Raw genomic sequence first — 11,590 nt, 5'->3', positions numbered from 1 at the left:
CATCTCTCAGTGATTTGGCCACGCGTGTTGGCCAGCGAGCGCGTAGAAGAATGGTTACCGCGCTTGGCTCTCGCGCGGAGGCTCCGGGTTTGATACCAGGGAGCGGACTTCTCTTTTATTTGTTCTTTCAACTTGACGTTCTCGTAATTTCGAGAACCTTGTCGTCTGATCGAGTTCCGAATGTTCTACACGCCGAACGTTCTACGCCGAATGTTCCAGAAACCCACGCGGGTACAAAGAGTGCTCCGAGTGGCGGTCCAGAGTCAGTCTCGCCGCAGCGCTCGATCCTGCTGTTCCGCTGACATCGACGCCTGCGATGCTAGCCTTTCTCACTTTTGATTTGGTCACAAGTTCGCCCCATTAAACGTTTAGTTTCTTCAGTTAATCGCCGCCTCATCATTTATCATTCGTAACAATATCCTGCTCCTTATAAATGGACTGCATAAAATAGCCCTACAATAGTTTTTTTCCCCGTTTTGCGTTGTTGCTTGCTAATAAACCATTCTGGTAACCCAGATTTGCGCAGCTCTATAATCGTCGTTGTCACTGACGTCGATACAAACTACACAATGCGGAAGTATTTTCAAAAGTAATTGAATTACATTTCTAAGTTTTTGTACTCTACTCAAGATACTTTCCACGGAAAGTAACTTGAGTAGTATTTTGAATGCTTTACGAAGCAGGGATTTAGTAACTTAAATACTTTTATCGAGTATTTTGTCCAACACTGCTCGAGTGTATGGAAGGCTCTAGAAGATCGCCAGGTGCATCAACCCCGCATACTTTAACCTCAAAAGTATCGCCACACGTTTTTGGTGGTAGTACAACGTTTCAGGTATGCAAGAGCCTAGCGATTTGCCATGACTCCATCACTGGAATTTTCGATGCAATCGCTGCCAGTGTAAGGAACGCATGGCGTGGCTTTTATTATGTTATTGCTTTCTGACTGGCTCTTGGACTTTCTTATCGCCCAATAGAGCAATCTCATTGGCTGCTGAGCTAGAATGAGATGCTTAACACTTGTTACGCCCTGCGTTTGTTGAGCTGTCGGTGACGATAATAATATTATCTACGGACAGCGCAACGCGTTATTTTTCTTCGACGCTTGTTCAACCGTCGATGTGGTTCGTCCGACTTTCGGCAGTTTCCGAAGCGACACTTACTGCTCGCACTCATGGGGGAAAGATAGTAACCGGCTCGCTGGAAGCAGCGTCTCGGATGAGAGTGGGTTAAAGAAAGCACTGCAAAGGGGGGCTGAGGCGCGCGAGCGTCTTGCGACGCGGTTTGAGTTCCGCTCAGCCCTTGCCCTGGCTTTGGCAGTGCTTTCTTTTCCCCAGCCTCGGCTGGGAACCTTTTTCTAGCAAGCCGGCCTTGGCCTTCCATTGGGTGTTGTTGTTGGTTGTTTTTTTGCAATTACACGACCACTGTATGACCCAGGGCGTCCAGCACCTGCTAATCACGCTTGCGTTGTGCTTCTAGCGTCGATCCGGAAAATTGGCTTAAAGTTCTAATTCAACCCGTACATGCAAGTCTGCTCTAAAAATGAGAAAAACAAAAAAATAAGCGTGGCCCAACAACGGGGGATCAGACGAAATCGAGGTGGCAGAGACAAATAAAACTTTAAAGATTATATTCAGCATTGAAAGAAGATTACCCACTTTGACGAAGGATGTATTATGCAAGGTTCTAGACACGCAAAAAAAGAACGAAAGCTAACAACCTGTGACACAGAATTCCTAGCCCAATACTTTACGTAAAATGCTGTCCTCTGTCCTCTGTCCCTGTAACCCCTTTGGTGTCTCTTGTATTTCATCGCCAACGTGCTCCCTTTCACAAAAAGCTAAAGGATCATAAAAAAAAAAAAAAAACGTACGCCCTAAGAACGTGTAACTCTGAGCTATGATGTGGAAGTGTTGCACGCTCAGAATTTAGAGTAACCACCAATCTCAGGAGAAAGGTAATAAATGAAACCCAAGTGCAGCTCAGAACACGCCACGCATTTGGTGTCAAAAATCAAGCCATCTTCTTTCCTTTTTTTTTTTTTTTGTCATTCCGCCGGTGTTTTTTGCCGGTAGAATGATCGAACTAGGTGGCAATACATTTATCCGTTTCCTTTTCGCCTGTAACGATCAATTGGTTCGGCGAAGGTCCAGCAACTCGCGCTCTTGCAATGGTGCGAATTCGTGTCGAGATATCAACGCGAAGCCTGGCCACGGCGTAGTAGTAATCATGGCCAGGGGGCGGCTCGCGACGTGGAGCGGCCAAGACGAGGCCGTGCTCTTCGCCGACGTCGCTCGGATCCAAAGGCCGATCTAATCTCTTTCCCGTGAAATTCCGTCTGGCCTCCTTGAAATCCGACGCAGCCTTCCCTTGACGTCCGCGGTGGGGGTCGCCCTGACGTCACTTCCCTCCTTCCTCGCCGCTCACCCCGGTGCACGTCTCGGCCGGATCCCGTTCTCTGGCTGCTGCTGGTTACTGTGCAGTGATGCAACGTCACTGTTGCTCGAGGACTATGGGAACGAAAGGCACTGAATCGAAGCAACAAAGAGAGAGAGAGAGGGAAAGACAACATGAAAGAGAGAGAACAGTGTGAGATTTAAAAAGAAAGAGGGAGGGTAATGAAAGGCAAAAGAAAACAAAAGAAAGGGTTGAGATGGTCAGCTGGCCTAGTTGGTTAGTCATCGTTAGATAATGCGCAAAAAAACACGCAGAAACAAAACACAGATAGATATGGGCAGGGTATGGCGTATTCGTGATGGATGGATGGATGGATGGATGAATACGGCTGAGCCCTTTGGATCGGGCGGTAGCTTACGCCACCTAGCCATTTTGTTTTACCATTTAAGCTTAGAATATTTAAATGTGAAATCTATATTCACTTCGCAGTGCCTCCAGCAAAACGTGACTCCAGCAAAACGAACGGCACCTAGCGGGAAAACACTGAACTGGCCGGAACAGGTCCCTTCGAGATTTCTGCTCGTCTCTTGTGACTTCCGTGTTTCGATGCTGTTGGTGGCTTACGCGACAGAATAGTTCTACCGGTGACTGTGTCGTAACCGTAGTATCGCCTTGTGACCCAGGTTGCTCTGCACGCGACCTATCTAACCGCGTGAGCCAGACATTCTGCGTTGCTCAACGTTCATCAGCACCGTGGAAGGGCAGTGGGCAGTCCTTTCCTCGTTTCCTCAAAGAAAGTCAAGCCTCTGGAAGTTCGCTTACCCCGCCACATCGCCGCAGGTTCAAAACGTGGAAGATAAAACGCGGAAGATAGAACGCGGGGGAACCAGTTTTGAATCTAATGCTTACTTGCTGCTGCCTCAGCGTTGTGCGTTGAGCTGGCACATAGCACGGCACGACCTGGATTCGACCGCCATATTTTTCCGATAGTGGCGTCCCCTATAGATCGCTGGAGTCGCGAATAAGGAGTATTCACTGGCGGCCATAGCTGTGTGCACGGCTGCTGAGCGCGTGCTGACGGCGAGCTTCCGCAGTTGGCAACCTACTTTCCGCCGCACCATCAAGATTACCGGTCTTAGCAGCCATTAATGTGAGCTCGTACTCAGCATACCTCAAAACATCGCCCTCGAATATGGCGTCCGAAAGCGTAACGCTCGACTGTGACAAAAAAGCGTTACACGCAGGACAAGGCAACATAAAGAATACATAGCCCATAGATGCAGCGCGTAGGCATGCAGAACATAGAGAAGGCATATTTAGTCATATAGTGATGGGCGTTTTTTTCCAGTAAGCTTCCGCAAATGCGTACACCCCCCTCCTGGCCTTGCTTCTCGCTGTCGCCATTTCTGCAGGGCAAAAGTTCCGGTCGACCAGCATATTCAACACCTATCTATGTGCAAAATTCGTGTTTTTCGTGTGTGTGTGTTTTTTTTTCACATTTTTGTTTTGGTTTACGCTAGTGTGGGGCATAAAAGGCAACGAAGATCAATACTACACAGCACGATGCAGACGAATTTTGACGGGCGAAGGCGAATTGGGCCACCCTTCCTTCGTAGTTCGAAGACAACTCCGCAGACCGCGTTCGTTGCTATAAAAAACGTCCTTTCATACATTACCATAACTAGGAACAATTAATCGCCACCACCAAGATACCCACCAAGCGGCTCAGCGAGAGTCGAACCCCGGACCATGACGTCCGCTGTCGGACGTCTTTTCTCGTTCCCAGAATGGGGAGAGGAAAGAGAATGCTGGACTAAGTAGGACTTGCCGACATTCGCCTGCGGTAGCAGACGACTGTTCGCGGCGAGCGATACTTAGTTCAATCTACACTCTAAAAAAAAAGGGTATCACCTTACACCCTTTTGTCCCATATAATACACCCCAAAACTTCATTTCGACGTACAGCGCCCTATAGTCGAACAAACGGCCTCAAATTTTACCAGGGGCTTGATAACGGTGCGATATAACTTATTAAATTGCTAAAGTACGTATCAAAAACCAAAGAAAGAAAACACGGAGCTTTTGCAGTACGGCCAAGAAAACTCCGATAATCTTTTTTGTAGTCAATAATACGCATATCAGCTATCTTAATAAGTTGTACCACACGGCTATCAAGCCCCTCGTAAAGTTTGGGGCCGCCTGTTCGATTAGGGGGCGCTGTACGTCGAATTGAAGTTTTGGGGTGTATTATATGGGACAAGGGGTGTAATAATACACCTTTTTTTCTGAGAGTGTACCGTACTTTGTCCGAGGGCGACAGTCGACGAAGAGTCATACATAGTCCAGCATATATAATCCGCAGGTGAGCGCCGGCGGCAAGTTTTACTTAGTTGAGTATACTTAGTTCGTAGACGACAGTCGGCACGCGCCGCTCGCTCCCGAATAACGATGTTTAGCTATTTCACAGTATCACGGGGATAACGCAGCGAGGGATAGCGCAGTGGACGCATGACGTCGCAAATTCAAACATTTAATATATGGCGTAAAGGGCGCGATTAAATCTCCTCCCTTCGCGATTCCTTCAGTCGTTGCAAGGTTTTCCTCCTCGCAATGCAAGAGCCCGAAGAATTCACGTCCCTACAGGAACCTACAAAGAGGCAGACTCCGTGGAAAACTTCTCAATAAAACATGCTCGGGACTCGGGGGACACTCCACTCGTGAAGATGTTCATACTTGTCTCGATCATTCTGAGGAACCCGGAGACCACAGGAATGTCGTGTGCGTGGCGCATCCGAAGCCACCCAAAGCTCCCCGCAGCAAAGCATTTGAAATAACGCACGACACATTCTGTCTGCATTCATTCATTCATTCAATGCTTTATTTCCAAATTTGTTCTCAAAATACACAAAAATTGTTTGGACCCATAGCCGTTAACTGGGCTTATCAGAATGATCGAGGAAAGTTTAATTTTTAAAGCGATTAGCTTTCTTAGGATCTTCAGGCAGTTTGAGGCATGTTTCTGGCCGTTTATTTTCCCCGCTGAATTGAGCGGGGAAAATGACGTCATATGGTCGCCGCATGATGTCACGTGACCTATCCACAAATTCAGTTTCTCCGCAGGATTTAGCGGGGAAAATGACGTCCCGTGACCTCACCAATTCAGTTTGCTCGTTGAATTTAGAGGGAAAATGTTGCATGCTTTTATGTCACGTGAACTATACACAAATTCAGTTTCACCGCTAAATTCAGCGAAAATATTTACGCCACATGACGTCCTGTGACCTATAGACCAATTAAGTTTTCCCGCTAAATTTAGCGGGAAAATCAGCGTCATATGATTTCAGCACCAATTCATTTCAGCGGTAAATTTAACGGGGAAAATTACGTCACATTACTTGATGTAACGTGACCTCAACACTAATTCAGTTTCTCCGCTAAATTTGGCGGGGAAAATGAAGCTATATGGCTCGATGACCTACACATAAATTCAGTTTACCTGCAAATTTTGACGGGAAAATTGACAGGCGACCAGTCGCGGCTCTTCCTATTATGTCTCTAGCTAATCACTTAATCAGACAGCAACATAGTTAGTTCTGCCCGAACTCTTTTTTTTTATTTTTTATTTGACGCGGTCCCATCATTAGACGCACTGTATCGCCAGACAATCATTTCCACTCTCAAATATCGATAAATATGTCCCCCACAGCTATTTTATAAATAAATATCTGTCACTATCTCGGGGCAAAACGAGGTACACGAGACGTATACTATTTATATACTTCAGTCAAACAAAAATACTTCAACCAAATAAACTTTTGCGCCTATACGCAACGCATCCTTACTATCCGGCGAACACTTTCTACATGCCTCGCATGCGATTTTTGTTATATGAGCTCTGCCGCTGCCGTTGATGACGCAAACCAACCCCTGAGGCAAGCATACTCAAAGTGCTTATAATCATAAATAAAGCATACTTTCGAAAATTTGAAAGCATAAAAATGCTAAAATGTGTGATATTTTAATGTATAGAGTTTTGACCGGCAATTCTTATTGCCATGTATAAAATAATTGAAGGATTATATATATATATATATATATAGAACGGTGGCCATGTTGAATTGTGACCTAGTTGGATTGAGCAACAAAAAATTAAGTAGAGTTTCTACAACGTCGATGGGATATTCGTCACACACACACGCACAGACGCACTCACACCCGTGTCCGTGACGGGGCGCAGCAGAAAACAGCAACAACAAAACGAGAAAAAAAAGCGTCGGCAACAGAAGGAGGGAGAGCGGAGCATCAAACCGTCGGACGGAACCTCACGCCGACGCCAACAACGACGTCCGTGCACCAGAAGGGAAGGGCGGTCGTAAACGCGCGCTGAGTTACGACGACGTGGAAGCCGCCACGAGCGGCACGCAACCGCCAGTCCCACATCGGACCGTGACGTAGCTTCGGTTCCGACTGCTGTTGTACGCGGCGGCGGTCGGTAGTCCTCGTCAACCGGGACGTGATCCGACCAAGATTTAGGGCCTCGTAGGGAGGTGTCCCGGATGGAGCGGCGGGGTTCCCACAGGCCCGACAGGTCCATTGTTAGCGCGCTGCGTGACACGCCGAAAAAATAAGAAAAAAACACGACTATCCTTTGTTGTACCTCTGGTGATGGGCCGCGGGGCACACGCTATACAAACCATTCCAGCCTATCCACTGCCTTAGGTGTGCCACGTGGCATTCGTGAGGGGCGCAGCGGTGCGCGCCGCGTGGGCAGTCACGTGGTACGTTCACAACGTTGCATTGGCTGGAATAGTTCGTAGTAGCGTCCGGTGCGGTCGATTCGGTAGTAAGCTGGAAACTGACAATGGCACGCCGATGCAGGAATCGCGCGGGGATGAAGCTGTCCAGTTGGGTGTCACTAGAATTTCGTTTCCTTTTTTTTGGCGGTTGTTTCTGACACAGTTCGGCATGCTAACCTGACTTTCTTTTTTTTTTTTTTTTTTCTAACGTGAAGTTGTTGTGCTTTTGCTGTTTATTTTTGGATGGGAGTTACTCGATTAAAAGTGAAGCCGGTGAAAACAATGACGTAAACGGGCGGCGCGGCGGTACATAAGCGATAAATGGCGAGCGAACGTTCAGCGGTACAATGATAAGAAATAGTTGCTTGGTTAGGCTCGCGCCTTTATGGTCGCATAGATCGCCCGTAAACGCCTGGTTATAGCGACTGCTATCGACGCTAATATCATCAGCTCCGGCATCGAACGTAGCAACGTAGCAGAATAAAACAATCATAAACATCTAATAAACTCGAGTATATATATCAACTTGGGACAGTTAATGGCATTAACTGTCCCATGAAGCGGAGCCGGTGGCGTTTTTAACCGTGAAAAACGGCACCTACATTGGCTGTTTCGCGTCATATCCGCTGCTTTGTCACAGAAGCAGGCACGGCCGCTCGAGGTCAAAGCGGACGCGCCTCGAAAAGAAAACACAAAGAAAAGCACAGCAACGCACATGCCTCGTCACAGAAGTCGGCGGGTGCGCTCAAAATCAAAGCGGACGCGCTTCAGAAATAAAACGCAAAGAAAAGCGCAGCAACGCAATGCTTCGTCAAGGAAGCCGTCGTGAAGCCGGCAAGGTTCGACGCGCCTGCGCACTGGGAGAGCGTGATGTCCGACTGCCGCAGCGTCGTGTGCGATAAGAAGCCGTAGCGCGCTGCCTGTAGGAATGCGCTGCGTGTAGGAATACGTAAGCTGTCTTAAGTTTAAGTACAAAACGAGCGTGTTGGTAACGGTAATTAGACATGAGGAAGATACATAGAAAGGGGGGACGGACAACGAAGACTTCCAGTCTTCGTTGTCCGTCCCCCCTTTCTATGTATCTTCCTCATGTCTAATTGTCTTAAGTTTCTCTCCCGATTATTTCGGCACTCGATTACGTCACAATCTACCGCGTGTCCCAAAGAGCGGCTAGGCTCTTTAAATCTACCGCAAAAATCGGTTTCTGTACCTATCGCGTTCCGATTTTGTACAGCGTTGGCCACAGGTGGTGCATTTTTTCTATAAAATTCGCAAAGAGCGAACTTACCTGAGAAAAAAGTAAAACAAGAAAAAGGTCTTAACTCCTACTTAGACGGAGCGAAGCCACAGGTCTTCAAACCATAGGGTGCCTTATGGTTTGAAGGCCGGTGGCTTCGCTGGATTTCCATAAGAGTTAAGCCTTTTTCTTTTCTTTTTTTTTACTTTTTCCTTAGGTAAGTTCGCTCTTTGCGAATTTTATAGAAAAAATGCACCACCTGTGGCCAAGGCTGTACAAAATCGTAATGCGATAGGTTAAGAAACCGATTTTTGCGGTCGATCTGCCTGGCCGCTATTTGGGACTCTGAGTGTTTCGTTCTCTTCAGATGCATCGCTAAATTGCGCGGCGTACGTCTTTATAGATTCCTTTGTTTTTCTAACTACCGAAGGCAAGAAAGAAAAAAAAAAGAACCCTAAATATAAGTTATTGGGTTGTGAAAAACTAAATCGCAGAACTTTAGCTGGAGAATATCACGAGAACTCTTCCGAGCGTTGTCAGAGACACGTGTATCGGACGCTTAAGATGGCGCACAGTTTTCGGTAAGCCTCCACAGTGGAAAAGAACGCTCTGCCAACAGAGCACTTTGGAAATTGCTAACATGGTCTCGGAGGTGCATTTTAGTGCGCCGCACACTGCTCGTGAGGGTAGTGACACAGAACTTCAAGAAGGCGTATGCACTCCCCTTCGATATAAAGGTAAACGCAAGTTCCATTCGCCCTTTGCAAGTCTTTTGGAACACCGATAGATGGTCGGCTGTTATTTAGAGCGGTCTGCAAATTTCTTGGCTAAGGGGTCGCAATGGGGATTTGTCGCACTCTCGAAGACCGAGAAACAAAAAATCGAAATCAAACGACAAAAAACTAAAAGAAGAAATTGATAACTGTTCACATAGCTTAACTTAACTTATAGCAAAAAATGTTAAGAACTAAGGTGAATAAATATGTATACTTTACTTTGACGGTACACATTTAGCTAATGATGACATTAAAAACATTTACCCGGTCAACACACACCTGACACAAATCAAGACGAAGAAAAAATTAGCCATATTCACAAAGGACTAAATACTACATTAGAATGATAAAGCTCATGATTAAAATATGCGATAGTTATGATGCAAGATAATAAGCACAAAGGGGAATATATAAGACGCGAAGGAATTTTAAAGCGGTTGAAGCGGCATAGCAGAAAGGACTAGCATTTGTGATCGTTGATATTACATTATGCAATAAATATGGCGCAGAACTATATCAGCAAGATATCAATCAGCACGGATACGATTCGTTTCCTACTCTTCGCGGCGCCTTTTCTTTACGTCAGCTCATTCTTGAGCCGACAGCAGCAGGCCTGCCAGAAGAGGGCCACGGGCCGGAATTCGTTGGAAGAGCCGCGGGCCGGTCGGAAGGCTTCAGCGGTTTATATCTGGCCCGCGGGCCGGGGTTTGGAGACCCTCGATCTAGAGGAAGGTCGCCTGTACCTCTCAACGTGATGACTATCCACATGCCGGAGCCGTGTAATACAATCATCAACGGCTACCGTTCCTCGCTGACCTATACGGAGCGCAAGTTCGTCTGCTTCTATTGCGGGGGTTTATGTGACGTCAGACCGTCAAGCTCTGATTGGTTCTGATCGAAGGATAGTGGGCAGACCCCAAGGCAGCTTGCTGTCCTTCGTTCAGAGCCAATCAGAGCTCGGCGCTCTGACGTCACCCCAACCCCCTCAAAAGAAGCAGACGAACTTGCTCTCCGTATAGTGTGCTACATGTCCTGGCAGGTACGTGCCACCACAAGAGTTCCAGTCGCGCATCGCAAGCCCGTCGCTTGCAGAAGAGGTCAATTTTCCCTTGCTAAATCTAGTGGTGAAATTTATTTGTTTCTTGGTCACAAGACGCGAATTTTCCCGTCAAATGTAGCAGGTAACTGAATTGGTGCATACGCCTTAATTTCCCGCTAACTTTAGCGAAGAAACTGAATTGACGTTTCGACCACTAGGCGTGACCGTTTCCTCTAAATTTAGCTAAGAAACTGAGTTGACGCGCAGGTCACGTGCCGTCCATTTCTCCGAGGTGTGCAGGTCACGTGATGCCAAATTTCCCCGGTAAATTTAACAGAAAATGTACGGACCGACGGACAACATTTTGGGTTTTTATTGGGGGTAGCCTGAAGGAGGTATTTCAGGCTTCGAAGGAGCCTTTGCTGTGAGATCCGCGTGCTTGCGTCAAGCTCAGTGTTACAGCCCAGGCTGTTTTTCATACTCGCCGTCCGCTTAAGCAACGCAGGGCGTACGGAGTCCTGTGGATCTCGCCGTCAATATGCAGCCAATCAGATCGCGGCATTTATCGATAAGAAGACCAATGAAACAATCACGAAACGTGAACATAACAGAAGCCACACCTCCTGTTCCTTAAATTGTTGGTGACCCTATGCTCTACAAAAAGCCCGTGCGTCTACTTTCACGCACAACACTCGGAGAGCCAATCACCGCAACTTACGTAGGCAGCTCAGCGAATGACGATGCCGAAACATACGTTTAGACCGAAAAACGCAGTCTAAGTTGTGACATTAAGCACTGCAAAACGTCACGCTTGCAATGCTTACTGTCACAACTCAGACTACGTTTTTCGGTTTAAACTCTAAACATATGTTTCGGCATCATCATTCGCTGAGCTGCCTACGTAAGTTGCGGTGATTGGCTCTCCGAGTGTTGTGCGGGAAAGCAGACTCACGGGCTTTTTTTAGAGTGTAGGTGTAAACGTATTTTCGACCTCGTCATTAGCCGACTTTCCTCCGACGATTGCGGAGACTCTCTCTCCCAAGTCACGCTTTGAGGGAAAGCCGATGCACCAAATATCCTAATGTAGGGCTGCCGACATTTTCTTTCTTCTTTTGCAATGTTTTAACATATCTATGCTTGGTTTGCGCTTTGTAATTGTCTTTTTCTTCATATAGCGAGAGCTTGTTCTTAACTGTCGTTGCTGCTAAGCCCCACTTTTAAGCGTACCTATAATAGACACGCTGATGGGTTTTGACGAGTTCGAAACGGCCAATGAACCCATCTATTTAGACGAGCTGTACATCCCAATTCTGTGTTGACTGGAAGCTGTGACGACTCGTCGATT

The sequence above is a fragment of the Ixodes scapularis genome, unplaced genomic scaffold, assembly GCF_016920785.2.
Source record: "Ixodes scapularis isolate PalLabHiFi unplaced genomic scaffold, ASM1692078v2 PGA_scaffold3__209_contigs__length_174095766, whole genome shotgun sequence".
In the NCBI taxonomy this organism is placed as follows: domain Eukaryota; kingdom Metazoa; phylum Arthropoda; class Arachnida; order Ixodida; family Ixodidae; genus Ixodes; species Ixodes scapularis.
This window is presented reverse-complemented; position numbering follows the sequence as displayed.